Here is a 16,095-nt window from a genome sequence, read left to right as displayed (position 1 = left end):
TTACCTTCATGAAGTTTGAAAATACTATGTTTGGTTGAAGTATCCATGAAGATGATTTGAGTCTTTCAACATAATATAGTATTGTATTGTAATTAGTGGAGCATGAGCATAACCTCTAATAATTACAGAAGAGGAGGGATACAATTCCATTGGGTGAAGAAGGCATGAAATGAAGATTAATAAGTTTCAGGATCACTATTGTAGGAGAATCAACTGATTTGAAGCAATGCTAATCCATATAAGATTCTAGGTTATAGTGGATTACAAAGTAGGATCTATGCTAACTTACAAGTAGAATTTAGCACCTTCTCAGTTCAGGTCTTTCTTGTGACTCAAAGTATTCAAGGCTACTCAAGTGTTTTTTACTCCCATACATCAACAAAAGGATTCTAGTTGTTCGTTAATGCTCATCAATGGTCTTAAATATTAAGGACTATTTTAATGATGGTTGGAGTATCTACTATTATTAAGGCTTAAGCACATCTACTATTTGGTGCAAATTAATTAGTGTATTATGGCCACACTTGTATAGACCATTTTTGACAATAGACCATTTTTGACGAAATGTTTTATATGATTTGAAAATAGACCATTTCTAACAAAATGTTTTATACGATATGATACTAGGCAATAAGAGAGCATCCCAAATATGCATCAGCAAGGAAGGATTCAAGTAGTGTGAGCACAAAAGTAGCACCTATCCAGTTTGTAACAAAATTAGTAGCATTTGGTACACTCTCATGCATCTCTGTTATCACATATGAGAACATGTTCATAGCAACTAAATAGAATGCAAGCCTTTCAGCCACCTCATTCACTACAAAGTATCACATGAATTCAACATCAGTATCATTTCATCTAATTTGAGTAAAAACACATTTAGAGGATAGGGCCATTAAAACTGTACAGATTGACAACACATTCAAATTAATTAAATCACAATTCAAAACTCAAAAAAATGAGAGACCATATAAAGATTATGTTGTTGATGAAGTGCTAAACTGTTAATCCACACAAAAAGAAAAATGAGAGACCATATAAAGATTATGTTGTTGAGGAAGTGCTAAACTATTAATCCACACAAAAAATATTAAACTTTTGGTCATTTGTGTAATGTTCTACATAAAGACAAGACACAATGGTAAATTCTAAGTCTCTTATTTGAAAAATCTTGTGTCAAGTCTACTCAAACATAACACTTAACAAATGAATAAATAATAATGATAAATGAAATTGTAGATGTTACTTGACACAAGTCTACTCAAACATAATGCTTAAAACTTAACAAATGAATAAATAATAATAATAAATGAAACTATGGATGTTACTAGAAACCAAGCATTGCTTTAATTTTAGAATGTGCTAGTCTACTATACCTATAATCAAAGGTGATGCCTTCCATCTCCTTGTTCTTTTCTTATCAACTACATTCCCTTTCAAGTCATGTACTATATGTGGAACATGAACAAATAATTTTTCCCTTCTCTCCAATGCCTGCGATAAATTCAACAAGGGGTCATAAATCATGATAAATTGAGCTCCATAGAACTTCCATATCTAGTATTGATATGTTTGATATTGATGGTTGTTTGAAGCATCCAATGTATAGCTTTTCCTTCATGTCAATTTTCTGATGATAATCTCAAAACAAAAACTTATAAGAGTTGAACAAAATCTCTTGTTGCATGAATATATTTAAAAGAAAGCGGAGATAATTTGAGAGAAATACTATAGAACCTTAGAGAAAAGATGCCATGGGCAAATACAAGCTTCCAAATAGTATATTTCTCCATATTCTCAAACAAACATGCTAATGATGGAAGTGCCTTCATATTCCTATAATCAATTTGACTTGACTAATTATGATAATGAAATGATGTATATTTAAATCCATTGTAGGCTTCTCTAAATTTTACTAATGATCATCTTGTATGATTTTATTTCCAGCTTTTTTAGAGGTGGGAAAAGAACTCAAGGCTTTTGCACACCCATTTTTGGGATATTTTATACTTGATGGCAAGGACATAATTGAATTTTACCCGAAGAAAACTCTAAATCTTTCTTAAACTGCTATAAAAGATTTTAATCTTATTAAAAAAATCTTACAGATTTTAAGCCTATAAATTATAATCATAAGACAATAACATTTGTAAAATATATGAAAATTATTGATTCCTTCAAATTATTCTAAAGGTAGTTGATATGATCTCATTCATCTCTTATGGATGATACTTCCCATTCTTTCACATGAGGAACACACGGTGAGGGTTGTCGCTGGAAGTTGCATGTACAATGGAGTTGAAACCTTTAGAGCTTGTAGCTCATGCACTTCCTTCTACAACCACATATTCTCTTCCATCATATTTTCACAATACTGCTTCAAAAATTCGCACTCCATTTCTATCTACTTCATGCCATTTGTAAGCAGTATGTTCTAGAACTAGACTCCAACCTACCATGGATGAAGGTTGAGCTACTTTACCAAGGCAATTTTTTTCTTCTGCACCATAAATTTATTTGAGCACTAATTTAAAGAGTTTGAGTAGGATTTGAGCAATTACATCAAGAATTTGAGTTGTTATTTGGATTTTTTTAACATTTACTTCAAGGATTTGAGAACTTATTTAAAGTTTTTAAGCAATTATAGAAAGAATTTGAGCAGTTATTTAAAGGATTTGAACACTTGAATGATTTGAGCAAAAATTTTAAAAATTTGAGCACTTATTTGAAAGGATTTGAGCAAATATTTACCTGATTGAGTGTGTTGTGCTTTTTAAAGCTTCCTTCTAGGAGAGTCAATTGATCTTTGGAAAGGCAGAGCTTCTTACTGCTATTATCTCCTTCCTCTTCATCACTGCCTCTCCAAGACACCCTATCACTCTCCCTTTTGTTTTTTCCATTGCAACAAAGCCCACCCTCTTCCATGTGAAAGGATGAAATAGTGCTATTAGGAGAAGACATGGTGGCCTCTTCATCATATTCGATCAAGGATATCTAGTTCATATCAATGTTTGTTAGCCACTCCCTAATTAATATTATGCCTAGATATGCTTCTTAGATGGGTGTTGTTTGGACCACCACCAAAGCTTGATAATATAGTTGAATGTGCAGCAAAAATTTTCTAATATGGTCCACACACTAATCATTTGCCCATGTTCTTATCTATCTATGGAAACTTACCATAAACATAAACTTAGAAATATTAATATATAATCAATAGAAATATCCAAGTCTCCCATTCGTCAGGTAGATTAAGAATGGTAGGCAACAATCTCCAACATGTTCTTTTCAAATATTGGGATTTCTGAATGATTGAGGTTGTGTCCAGAGCCTGGACTTTCAAAGCTCACTAGTTTTATGAAATTCAATCGTATAGTTTTGAGTTAGAATATAGAGTCTCAGTTCAATTTATTTAGTGTTTGGATTAAATAGATTTTCATTTTCATTAATGACTTATGGACATACACAATCAAATCTAGAAACAAAAAAATTATATTTCAAATGAAATGTGGAAACCTAATAAGATTAACATGGTTTTAGTAAAGTGATTTAAGGTACCTAAGAATTGGATTCTCCATAGCCTTTAGTAGGGGCCAAGTGTTCAGCAGGGGCAGGGGCCTATTTGCATCTATGTCCACTCTAACTGGGGAAATTGTGGATATGCAAGTGTTGAATCACAAGAAAATGACATACTTTATGATTCATGCATATGTATATGCAAAAAGATTCAAATATTACATTTATCAAATATTTACTGCCATAATAAATTGTAGGGATTAAAAAGAAAGAGTATTTTATAGTTCATGATACTCGGTGATCTGCATATGGATCTACAAATGGCTTATAGAACATCGATAAATGGTATTAATAAAGAGCTTTTTATGAGGATTATCTCAACAAAAATAATTTTTTATAACTGCTCAACTAAGACTCTGGGGTACTACATTTTAACCCCTATAAGAGCCCATATCACAATCAATTTCCTAACTATATGTGTACTTCAAATTTTAGATAACAAATAGTGATCACCAACTTTCAACACTACTTTGCAAAACTTAATTAGTATCATATCATACATGTCATTTTATGATCATTCCATGACAAACATATCAATACGGTCATGGAATGATTGCTTTCTATAAAAACTCAAAAAAATTATTCAAATGCAATGTGTTTAACCCTATCAATAGAAAGTGAAAGGAAAATGCTTTTAAAGTGTCTTCAAATCATGCAATGCTTCTAGGAAAGTCTACTAGTATTCCTTAATAAACAAATGAGCAATCAAAATCACAATGGAAAAATGCAAAAATCAATTGCTTTATAGCATTTCAATCCTAGTCCAATCTGCACTCTCCTTCATCCCAATCTAAACATGAATCCTCTTGTGCTTGTGGACATAATGATTTAAAATTTGAACCTTACATCACCTTCCTAATTAAGCAATGCCAAATGCTCAAAAACCTAAAAAATATGTCATGCAACAACCATAGGTTTGAATAGCATCTTAATGATTAAGTTAAAGATGTCCTTTGAGTTACTCTACATAAGCAAGAAGCTCAACCTCCACTACCACAGGTTTGATTAGCATCTTAATTATTAATCTTAGGATGTCCTTTGAGTACTTAACATAGGCAAGAAGCTCAACCATGTCAACTACCACATAGTTTTGATTAGCTCCTTGCTGCAAATGTTTAGGATGTCCTTTGAGTTGCTAAACATAGGCAAGAAGCTCAAACATGCACACAATGATCAGTTGTAGGGGTCATGCAATAGAGGTCATTTCATGTGTGATTTAAATAGGAACCCTCGTCCTTTAAACACTAATCCTCTTGTGCTTGTGGATGTAATAATATAGCATTTGAACCTTACACCACTTGCCCAAATAAGGCAATGTCAAATACTAAAAAACCTATAAACACACCCTTGCGACTAACCACAAGTTGACTAGCATCTTAATGATTAAGTTTAAGATGTGCTATGAGTTACTCAACATAGGCAAGAAGCTCAACCCCAACTACCATGGTTTTGATTAGCATCTTGATGATTAAGCTGAGGATGTCCTTTGAGTTACTCGGCATAGGCAAGAAGCTAAATAAAGGTCATTGGATAAATTTCATGCATTGTAGGGTTGCAATTAAGGCCATTTCATGTGATTTAAATAACAATCCTCACCCTCTAAACCTAAATGGCTAATGCAAGAGCATCTTGGGTTTTCTTGCAATCTTGCATGTTTGGAGGGATTTTGGTTAAGTGTTGTGGAGCATCGAGCTTGGATTTTGGTGGAGCTATGATTTTCATGGTTAGGGATGTGTTGGAGACACATTGGGGAACCTTTCCTCATTATTTCACTAGGATTTGGGTGGAGAAGTAGATCTGATTTCATCTTGATCTAGTGGTGGATTTTCTTTCTGGAGTCCTGGATCTATTGGTTGCGAGGTGGCATATAGTGGTTCTAACTTGCAATAGTAGAGGATTTGCAAATGGATTAATGGATGGGAAGATGGAAGAATGATCTTGTTCAGGCATGATCATAGAGAGTTTATGGATTGCAGATCCATGGTCTTGGACTGGTGATGCGGTCCCTAATTGTTCATGTGATGTGGAAAGTTGTGATCTGACTTGCAAACAATTTGGTTTTATCACAAGTTGCAAAGAATGTAACTAATTATCCTTAATGAATGAGGAGCTACACACTTCAAAGTTTGAAGAGGGCCTAGAGTACTATATATGGTCAAGTGAACAAGTTCTAACTCTTTATAGTTTGGGAGATATGGAAATTACAAAGCACTTGGTCATGGATGATCCAGTTGTTGTTGGTGATGAGTTGTGTATTCCAGAGCATCTTGTTGTGAGAAATGAGATTGTTGGGGTTGTGAGTTTGGTATGTGTTGATTGAGATCTACATATTGTTGTTCATATGGAGTTTTTTGCTACTGGTGTGGATTCACTAGTTGCTGATGTGGATGAGGGTTTGCTGATGAAGTGTTATGTTAAGTTTTTTCTTGGGTGTGAGCATGTTGACTAGGTGGATTGAGCTAAAGTTGGAATAGTTTTTACCCTATTGCTGGAACTGAATTTTTCTGGTTTCTAGGTGCCTGTTGTAAAGAATGTAACTAATTTTCCTAAATGAATGAGGATTTGAAAACTTCAAGGTTTGAAGAGTGCCTAGATTAATATCTATGGTAAAGTGCACAGGTCCTAACTCTTTATATTTTGTGTGATATGGAAATTATTCCAAAGCATCAATTTTTGGTAGACTGTGTTACAGGTTGCTATGGATGATTTTCAGGATGGATGTGCACTTTTTCTTGAGGAATCAGTCTTTGAAAATTTAAGGGGTTGTAGAGGACCTAGATTTATACCTATAATTCAAAGCATGAGTTCTAACTCAATTGGAGCTAGGAGATATCATGATTTTACTCAGATATCAATTTATGGACATTTAATTGTTGTTGCAGGCTAACTTGTGGCATTTAATTTATGTATTTATATTTAATTTGTGTCCCAGGATGATTTGTGGCTTATATTGGTATAATTAGGGGTCTTTTGGAGTCTTTTAGTCATTCATTCATGAGGGAATGATTCATGGGAGCAAGTGAAGGGTAGGTTTTCCTGAGTTTGTGAGAAAATCACCAAATGTGAGCCAACTTATAGCAGGACTGTGATGAAGTTGTGAATGTGTGGACAAAGCACCGAATGTGAGGTATTTTACACTTGGATCTTGTATGGAGTTGAGATGGAATGAAGGATAGATGCAAATTTGAAGGACAGAGCTAGGGCTACGACTGGAAAACAAGGAGGTTGCTTGGTAGGCTTGCGAGCACAAGTTTAGATTTCCTTTTGTGGTTTTCTTCTAGATTGTTGTTATGTTACAGATCTGAGCTAGCTGAGATTGGTTTGTAAGTTGGATCTAGTTGGATCTTGTAGAACTAATTATTGTAATTGCTATTTGTATTTGGCCCTAACCTGGATGGCCTTACAATTGGGCATATTGCATGTAAACAGTTATATATCTATGAATCAAGAATTGTAATTTGGTATCAGATCTTGCATTGTTATTTCTTGCTGTTGTGTTTCTATTGTGTGGTTGTATAGTTGGGGGCTAGGAAATCTCCTTTGTGGATACTCCTACCTTGCACTACGTCAATGGCTACATACACATAGAACACAGATAATTCTTATAATTCTGGTATATATTCTACAATGCTACATTAATATAAGCATTTTCACCACACACTTGCACCAATTGGTGCACAACACATCCATACCCTACTCCAAAGCTTTCATTCTCCACAACCTGAAAGAAAGTAGACAAAGGTTGTAGAGTTCATCTTTACACCAGTCAATAATTACATTTTCTTGTTCAGCCCACACAAGGCCTACATTAATACAAGAAATTTGAGCACAGTTGCACCAATTGGTGCACAAAACATCCATACCATGTTCCAAAGCTTCCATTCTCCACAAACCACAAGAAAGTAGATAAAGTTTCTAGAGTTCATTTTTTACACCAGTCAATAATTGCATTTCCTTATAAGTTCAACCCACACAAGACTATGCACAAAACATCCATATCTTATTCCATCCATAAGCTGCTAAGAGGAAGACAAAGGTTGTAGTGTTCATCTTTCAAACCTATCAATTGTATTTTCTTATATAATCTTAAAGCCCTTTCAAGTTTTAACATATCCATTTAGTGAATACCCAGCAAGTAAGGCATTCCATTAGAACAAATTTCTTTGAACCATTTTTTTACAATAGTTCATGTGTGTTTTCTTTGCAACTACAATTTTCATACATGTCAAATAGAATTTCTAGCAACATCTAACACAATTACAAAACCCTTAATGTTTAAATCAATTTTATGTTCCCAAGCCATTTTTCAGCAAGCCATTGCTACTGTGAATGGTCAGATGCATAGTTCAGCTACTCATGAGGCTCCCATTTTGCAATAAGCCATTGCTATTATGAATGATCAAATGCATAGTTTGGCTACTCTTGAGGAAACCTACACCTTCATATGCATTCTTATAATGCAAAAAAGGAACTTTCAGATATGATGCTAAGGTGAATAGGAGACAGTTATCAAAAATATTATAGTTACAGCCTAAATGGCAAAACAAAAAAGAGGTGGGGTTATGACCACTAGAGTTTGCTCCTTAATTCTGGTCACATGAATCATGTTTCCTTATGGATAGATATTTTTTGGATATAATTTATATTTCATTACTAATTTAACAACTCCAAACTTAAAGGTAGCAGTTTGTTAAAGATAATGACGTAAAAGTTATCAAGCCTAGAAAACAAAATTTCCATGCATCAATGATAAATTTCTCAAAAGACTCTTGATCTAAGCCAAGACAATTATAATGGTGTTGGATGATGTCTTGGATTGGGACATTTTGTTATCTTAAGCAAAAGCATAAAAGATCTCTTTAGAAAGTTGGTATTATTTCATTCATCCAAAATAGTTCTCAAGTTGACTACATCAATAGCCACTGCTAGAGCTCCACCATGCCCTTCTCTTTGCTATTTTTAAGAATTTAACTTCCTCATGATGTATTTTTGCATTTCATAATATTGTTGGCTTGGATTTATCATTATTGAATATATATGATTTAATTTAATTTAGTTTCAACAATCAAATTTTGATAAAAGATTGCATTCTTCTATGCAACATTAATTACCCCTCCCAACATTCTCTAGAAAGTGTCTCAATGGCTACAGCATGACCTAGAGGATCCTAGGTAGTCCTCTATCATAATAGGTTAAACTAAGTTACACAATATAATTATCCTAAAGTGTCAACAAGAATACACTAATTAATTTGCACCAAACAGTAGATGTGCTTAAGCCTTAACAAATGGTAGATACTCAAATAAGGACCAACAAATGCACAAGCATAAAATAAGGACCGACAAATGCAAAGAAAAATAAAATGAAAGAGATAAGTTGTTGCTCTTCTCTCCTTCTTCAGTTGGATAGCATCTTTGAAGTTTATCTATTTTCTGTGCTAATATTCCTGTTTGTAGCTACATTAATAAAAAAATGTATAAATGTATCATGAAACACAAGAAAAAATGTTTGATGAACAACATGCAAACAATTAGATTCATACGTCATATGTGAACAGATTCATATCTACCTATAATTGTAAAGCTAGTTGTTCTTGTACTCCTAACTACCACTTACTTTTCTTATGATGAGCATCTTGTAAGGAAATGTTTGTATTCTCTTCAATTACATATTTGGGAAGTTTGTTGTTATATGAGATGTCTCTACAAGAAGAGTGTTGCTTTGAATGTGAAACATCTTCATGGGTTTTACCTCTAATCTTTTCATTTTTTGAATCTCCCCTAAAAATTGATACTTGAAGGGGCATCAAATTCCTAGCCTTCCCTCAACTTCTACTTTCCTTGATTCACCCCACTGATAAAGCACATATGATTTAACACTTTCTCTACAAGTATTTGTGCTAAGGGGATTAAACCTAGTATTATTTAAGGATTTTAATTCCCACAAACATTGCTTTCTAAATCATCAATAAAGGCCTTGAAATCTTAGAGATTGTAAATTACAAGAAATGCAAATAGTTAACCATCAAAATTTTAAACACTAAATGTAATTTTTATTGTATTACAATATCTAAGGTTCTAAAATATTTGAATTAAATAAGAATAACATGTATGTATCACACACAATGAACTTCCAGAGAGAAAATACAATACCCACCTCATTTTAGACCGATAGCCCAAGGAGCTCAAATTTTTGGGGCACTGAAACATATACCCAGTTTGGTAATCAAGGGTGTCCAAATAGAGATTTTTATTTCTATTCTTCAGTAATGATGATCTTTCATTCAAATTAGCCTACGAACAAGTCAATCTAGATCTTGTAAACCAATCTGAAATGGTATCCTCTCTAAATCTTTCTGATGGAGCATTGGTTGCACAAGTCAAAATTAAACAATTGAAGAAGATACATAGGAAAGACTTTAGTAACCTATTATACTAATCAAATCAATGCAGGATACTAGTGTTAGGATTAAACCATAGACAGAAAATAAAAATTACATGCAAATATAACCAATAATAAAAAATAATATATCACACATGAAAAGAACACAAGACACCAAGATTTAATCTGGTTCACCCAATCCCTAGGCTACATCCACCAAACACCAAGTTCAATATTATTAAAATCCAGTGATTACAACCTAATTACAATCTATAATCCCTTACAGCTCAATACCATTGCAAGAACCTACTTCACATCACCACCATGAAACAACCCTAACCCTGAGCCCTTTTATACAAGTATTAAACTACTTTACGGTTACTACATGTTGGCCATAAATTAGCCATTACTTTAGTGGAAAATCTACGAATAGTACCAAAAAAAAAATTGGGAGACCCAAAGAATTTATGAAGTATGTACAGTACTTTCCTGATCAGTCACCACAAACTAACAATCTCCCTCTTGGACACTAATCAGGCTCCACACTAAACAACAATCTCCCACTTGGAGACTAATCCTATAGGTATACCACTACTCCAGGAAGCTCCCACTGGATCAAACCACCCTAGACTTTACTATTCTTTTATTCATGTTCAGTCAAGAAGACCGAAGTTGAAGAGGAGTTTAGCTTCTCCCTTGTTACTACCTTTGTCAACATATCTGCTAGATTGTCATTTGTATGTATCTTCTCTAGCTTTAACTGTCCATCCTCCAAAATTGACCAAATGAAATGGTACTACAACTGTATGTGTTTGGTCTTTGAATGCAAAGCTAAATTCTTTGCAAGATGAATGGCACTCTGACTATCTACGAACAAATAATTATCCTTCTGAGGATGTACCAATTCTTCCAAGAAGAACTGAAGCCATATCATCTCCTTGTCTTCCTTTATAGTAGCTACATACTCTGTCTCTATAGTGGACAAAGCATTAACCTTTTGTAACCTAGAAACCTAGCTCATGGCTGCCCCACCAACAGTAAAGACATAACCTATGGTACTCTGCCTAGTATCAATATTGCCTACCAAATCTAAGTCAACATAGCCCTGTAAATTAGTAGTAGAGCCCCCAAAGTGTAAACACTTATTGGATGTTCCTCTCAAATATCTAAGAATCCATTTGACTGCATTCCAATGCTCAATTCCTAGATGACTCATTTACCTGCTAACGACTCCCACTACATGTTTAATATCTGGCCTAGTACATACCATAGCATACATCAAGCTTCCTATAGCTCAAGCATAGGTTACCTTGGACATCTTATCCTCCTCTTCTTGTGTCTTAGGACACATCCCCTTAGTCAACTTCAAATGACTAGGTAAAGGTGTGCTGACAACTTTAGCATTCTCTATAGAGAAATTTTGCAACACCTTCTCAACATAATCAGCCTGAGATAGCGTCAATGTTCTATTCTTCCTATCTCTACAAATCTTCATACCAAGGATTTTTTTTTCTGCCTATAATTCCTTCATAGAAAATGCATGTGCTAATTGGCATTTTAGCCCTTGATGTGATCCATGTTAGACCCAACTACAAGCATATCATCAACATATAAACATAAAATAATGTAGCTATCATCATCCAACCTCTTAAAATAAATACAATGATCTAAATGACACCTACTATAACCATGCTCATGCATAAAACTATCAAATTTCAGATAACATTGCTAAGGTGTTTGCTTCAAGCCATATAAACTTTTCTTCAATTTGCACACTAAGTTCTCATTACCTTTGACCTCAAATCCTCGTGGTTGAGCCATATATATCTCTTCATCCAAATCATCATGAAGGAAGGTTGTTTTAAAATCAAGCTACTCTAAATGCAAATCTTTAGTGGCCACAAGACTTAAAATAGTAAGGATAGAAGTCATCTTAACAATAGGGGAAAATTTTTCATCAAAATCAATGCCCTTTTTCTATGCAAATCCTTTTAAAACTAACCTGGCTTTAAATCTTTTCTTACCTCCTTCCTCTTCTTTGAACCTATAAACCCACGTATTTTGTAAAGCCTTTTTACCTATAGGAAACTTACATAAATCCCATGTCTTATTCTTCAGCAAAGAGTCCATTTCATCTTTCATTGCAGATTTTCACTGAATCTTAGTATCCACCTACGCAACTATCATCATAACATTGTGATATTACATAGCTTCATCATAAAATTTAGGTTCACCAACATCAATAAGTAAAATTGAATACAAAGAGGGAGAAATCTTTGTGGAGGTCTAATTTTCCTTGTTGACCGTCTAACATTCACCAATGTGTGTGGTATTTTTTGTTGTGGTTGTTGCACATCATGACGAATGGTTGGAACATCAGCTTTTGGAGTATCATCTAGCACTACATAATCATCTTCTTTCTTCTCATGTTGCTACAATAGATCTTTGTACAACACTTTCTCATTGAATATGACATCCCTGCTTCTTACAATTTTTTGACTTTCAAAATCCCAAAGCCTATAACCAAATTCATTAATTCCATATCCAACAAATACACATTTCTTTGACTTAGCTTCCAGCTTGCTTCTATTTTTAGAATCTATGTGAGCAAATGCTTCATAGCCAAAGGTTTTGAGAAAAGAATAACTCACCTTCTTACCATTCCATGCCTCCTCTAGAATACCACAATCCAAAGGAGTAGAGGGACCTCTATTAATCAAATATATAGTATTATTGACAACCTCTACCCACATGTGTAAGGGCAACCTCACATGCAACCTCATGCTCCTTGTATGTTCCATTATAGTCCTATTCATCCATTCAGCCACTCCATTTTTCTGTGGTGTCCTTGGAACATTTTTTTGTCTACAAATACCATTAGTGGAGCAATAATCTTCAAATTCATGACTGCAATACTCACCACCATTATCAGATCTAAGAGATTTTAATTTCTTACTAGTCTCATTTTCAACCAAGCATTTCCATTTCTTAAAAGTTTGAAATACATCATATTTCTGTCTGAGGAAATAAACCCATACCTTTCTTGTTGCATCATCAATAAATGTAACATAATAATGAGATCCTCCAAGGGAAGATACCTAAGTCGGTCCCCATACATAGGTATGCACAAGCTCTAATTTATCCTTTTTATTTTCCTTCCCAGTCTTCACAAAACTCACTCTCTTTTTTTTTCCATACACACAACTTTCACAAAAATCATATTAACACATTTTAGACTTGGTAAAAATTTCTTTGAATGAAGTACTTTCATACCTTTCTCACTCATGTGCCCAAGTCTGTTGTGCTACAGTGTTGTATCATAATCTATAGCAGCTATTTGTTCTCCCTGCTCAACTGCAACAATTATTTCTAAACATTCATTTTTCTCTAAAACAATTAAAGTAGAAGGAACAATATGACCTGTACAAAGATATAAGGTACCTACTTTCACACCTTTTGCTACTACAAGGGAACCTTTTGAAACCTTCCAATTTTTATCATTAAAAATAACTACACAACCCTCATCATCGAGTTGTCCTGCTGAAATTGAATTCCTACTCAGCCTTGGAACATGTCTTACCTCATGTAGTAGCCAATGATTCCCATTCTGCAACTTAATCTTAACTTTTCCCTTTCCAACAATCTGACAGGGTTCATTATCCCCCAAATAAACAAGTCCAAAATCCCCTTGGACATAATCAATGAAATAACCTCTATGAGGTGTAGCATGAAATGAAGCACCAAAATCTAAAACCAATGAATCATCAACACTTTCTAAAGATAGAAGCAAAGCATCCTCTTCAGATTTGTTACTTACCACATTTGCCTCCTTGTCTCCATCTGGTTTATCTCCTTCATTTTTCTTTCAATTCCAACAATCTTTTTTTTTATGACCTAGTTTCCCACAGTACAACAATCGTTCGATCCTCTTGATTGAGACCTCCTCCCCTTTGATTTTCCTCTTGATTTCCCACAATTTTTGGAATTACTTCCTCTATCAGTTGTTCTTCCCCTACTTCGTGCATTCAAAGCCCTTCTTGATGTAGATCCACCTGAGGTTTTTCTACGAGTTTTCTCACTCAAAATAACACCAATCACATCATCATATTTTAGGGTACTAGATCTAGTAATAGAATTACTCACAACCATTACCAAGCCATTCTAGCTTTCAGGCAAAAAGCACAAAATCAAGAGAGCCCTAATTTCTTCATCAAAATTGACACCCACAGAAGATAACTAACTAGTAATAATATTAAACTCATTTAAATGATCTGTAACAGATCTGCCTTCTGCCATTTTCATATTAAATAAATACTTCATGAGAAATACCGTGTTTGAAGTGGAGGGCTTTTCATATAATTTCGCTAGGGTTTGCATCAATTCTTTTGTCGTCTTCACTTTTGTAATATTAAATTTCACTGATGGTGTCAAGCATAATTGAATGCTTCCAAGTGCCTTTCTATCTAAAATATCTCATTCATCATTTGACATAGATCCCTGATTCTTGGCTTTTCCTTCTAACAGCTTCCATAAATCTTTCTGATAAAGATAGCCTTCCATTTGCATCTTCCATAACTATAAGTTCTACCCATTAAACTTGTCAACCCTTAGCTTACCCTCATTTTCCATCACTCCCACTTGACCGTGAGACTCCCACTCAATCATGAGACTTTCCTACAAAGGATAACTAAAAAAAAACCTTGCTCTAATACCACTTGTTAGGATTAAACCATGGATAGAAAATAACAATTACATGCAAATATAACCAATAACAAAAATAGTAGATCACACAAAAAGGAACACAAGGCACCAAGATTTAACCTGGCTCACCCAATCCCTAGGCTACATCCACAAAATAGCAAGTTCGATAGTATTACAATCCAATGATTACAACATGATCACAATCTGTAATCGCTTACAGCTCAATACCACTACAAGAACCTATTTTGCATCACCACCATGAAACAACCCTAACCCTAAGGCCTTTTATACAAGTATTAAACTGCTTTATAGTTACTACATGTTGGCCATAAATTAACCATTACTTTAGTGGAAAATCTATGAATGGTACCAAAAAAAAAAAATCACTAGCCCTAAGGAATTTATGAAGTATGTACAATACTTTCTTGATCAATCACAACAAACTAACAACTAGTAAGTATGTTGAGGATTGAAGTGTAGAGATTCTGAATATCTTAGGAAAATTCAAGGAAACCCTTACAACATGCTCCATCAAGCTCCTTTGCGTGCTCCATCAAACATTAATAAATTGAAAATGATTTTTTATTTTAAAGTTAAGCCCATGTTGGTCAAAATTTTAACCAACATAGGCTTAGATTTTTTTTTAAAGAATTTTTTCCTTCTACAATCTGACCAACCTAAACCTTTTTAATTGATGGTCAAAAATTTTGGTAGAAAAATGAGGTCAAATGTAGTAGTGAATCCATTCAAATAATATACATTTTTTCTTAATGCCACTTGGCATTAATTTGGAATGCACAATCATCCAGTATACATGTCACAGGGTATGAAAGGCTGAAAGAATATACATTTATAAAATAGATTACACCATCCCTTTTAGATCCATGAAACAAGTAAAATATAATAAGTAAAATCATTTATCATATAGATATAACCATTCAACATAATGCACAAAGATAGAATGAGAGGAAATGTGAAACAAGGAACTCTAGCCACGACATCTATAGATGAATCTCAATGGTAAAAGTAAAAAGCACTACCACACAACCTCATGGTAACCCAAAAAGGTCCACTCCCACTGTGTTGAGGAGATAATCTCAAGTCCCAAACAAGATATTAATCTAGGAAAAGGAAAACCCTAAAAGTAATCTAACTCAAAGGTTACAATATAAATCGACATCTAAACCTAGAGGCAAACAAAGACACGTAGGAAGTCTATACTAATAGTGGACAATTATCATCACACAAACCAACTCTAGGGTTATGTTGTCACAAAATTTTGCACCATTGTTTGAGGTTTGATCCTCAAGTAACATTGTGCAATATGGAAAAAACTTTCAAGTGTGGGACTTGCGCTCTAAGGCTAAATCTCTGGAGAAGGTCATCTTCCTTTTCTATTAGGGTACACCTAAACTACCGCTCGAGAGGAAAAGGGAG

The 16,095-nt window shown here is 34.1% G+C and overlaps 1 pseudogene; it reads right to left on the bottom strand.

Annotated features, from left to right (window-relative positions):
- Window positions 1–2,212: 2,212 nt before the first annotated feature.
- Window positions 2,213–16,095, bottom strand: part of LOC149533053 (homeobox-leucine zipper protein HAT14-like) — a 35,968-nt pseudogene continuing 22,085 nt past the window's right edge.

Source organism: Cupressus sempervirens, chromosome 10 (genome assembly GCF_028749045.1).
Source record: "Cupressus sempervirens isolate cs-2001-9-10 chromosome 10, ASM2874904v1, whole genome shotgun sequence".
NCBI lineage: Eukaryota > Viridiplantae > Streptophyta > Pinopsida > Cupressales > Cupressaceae > Cupressus > Cupressus sempervirens.
This window is presented reverse-complemented; position numbering and strand designations above follow the sequence as displayed.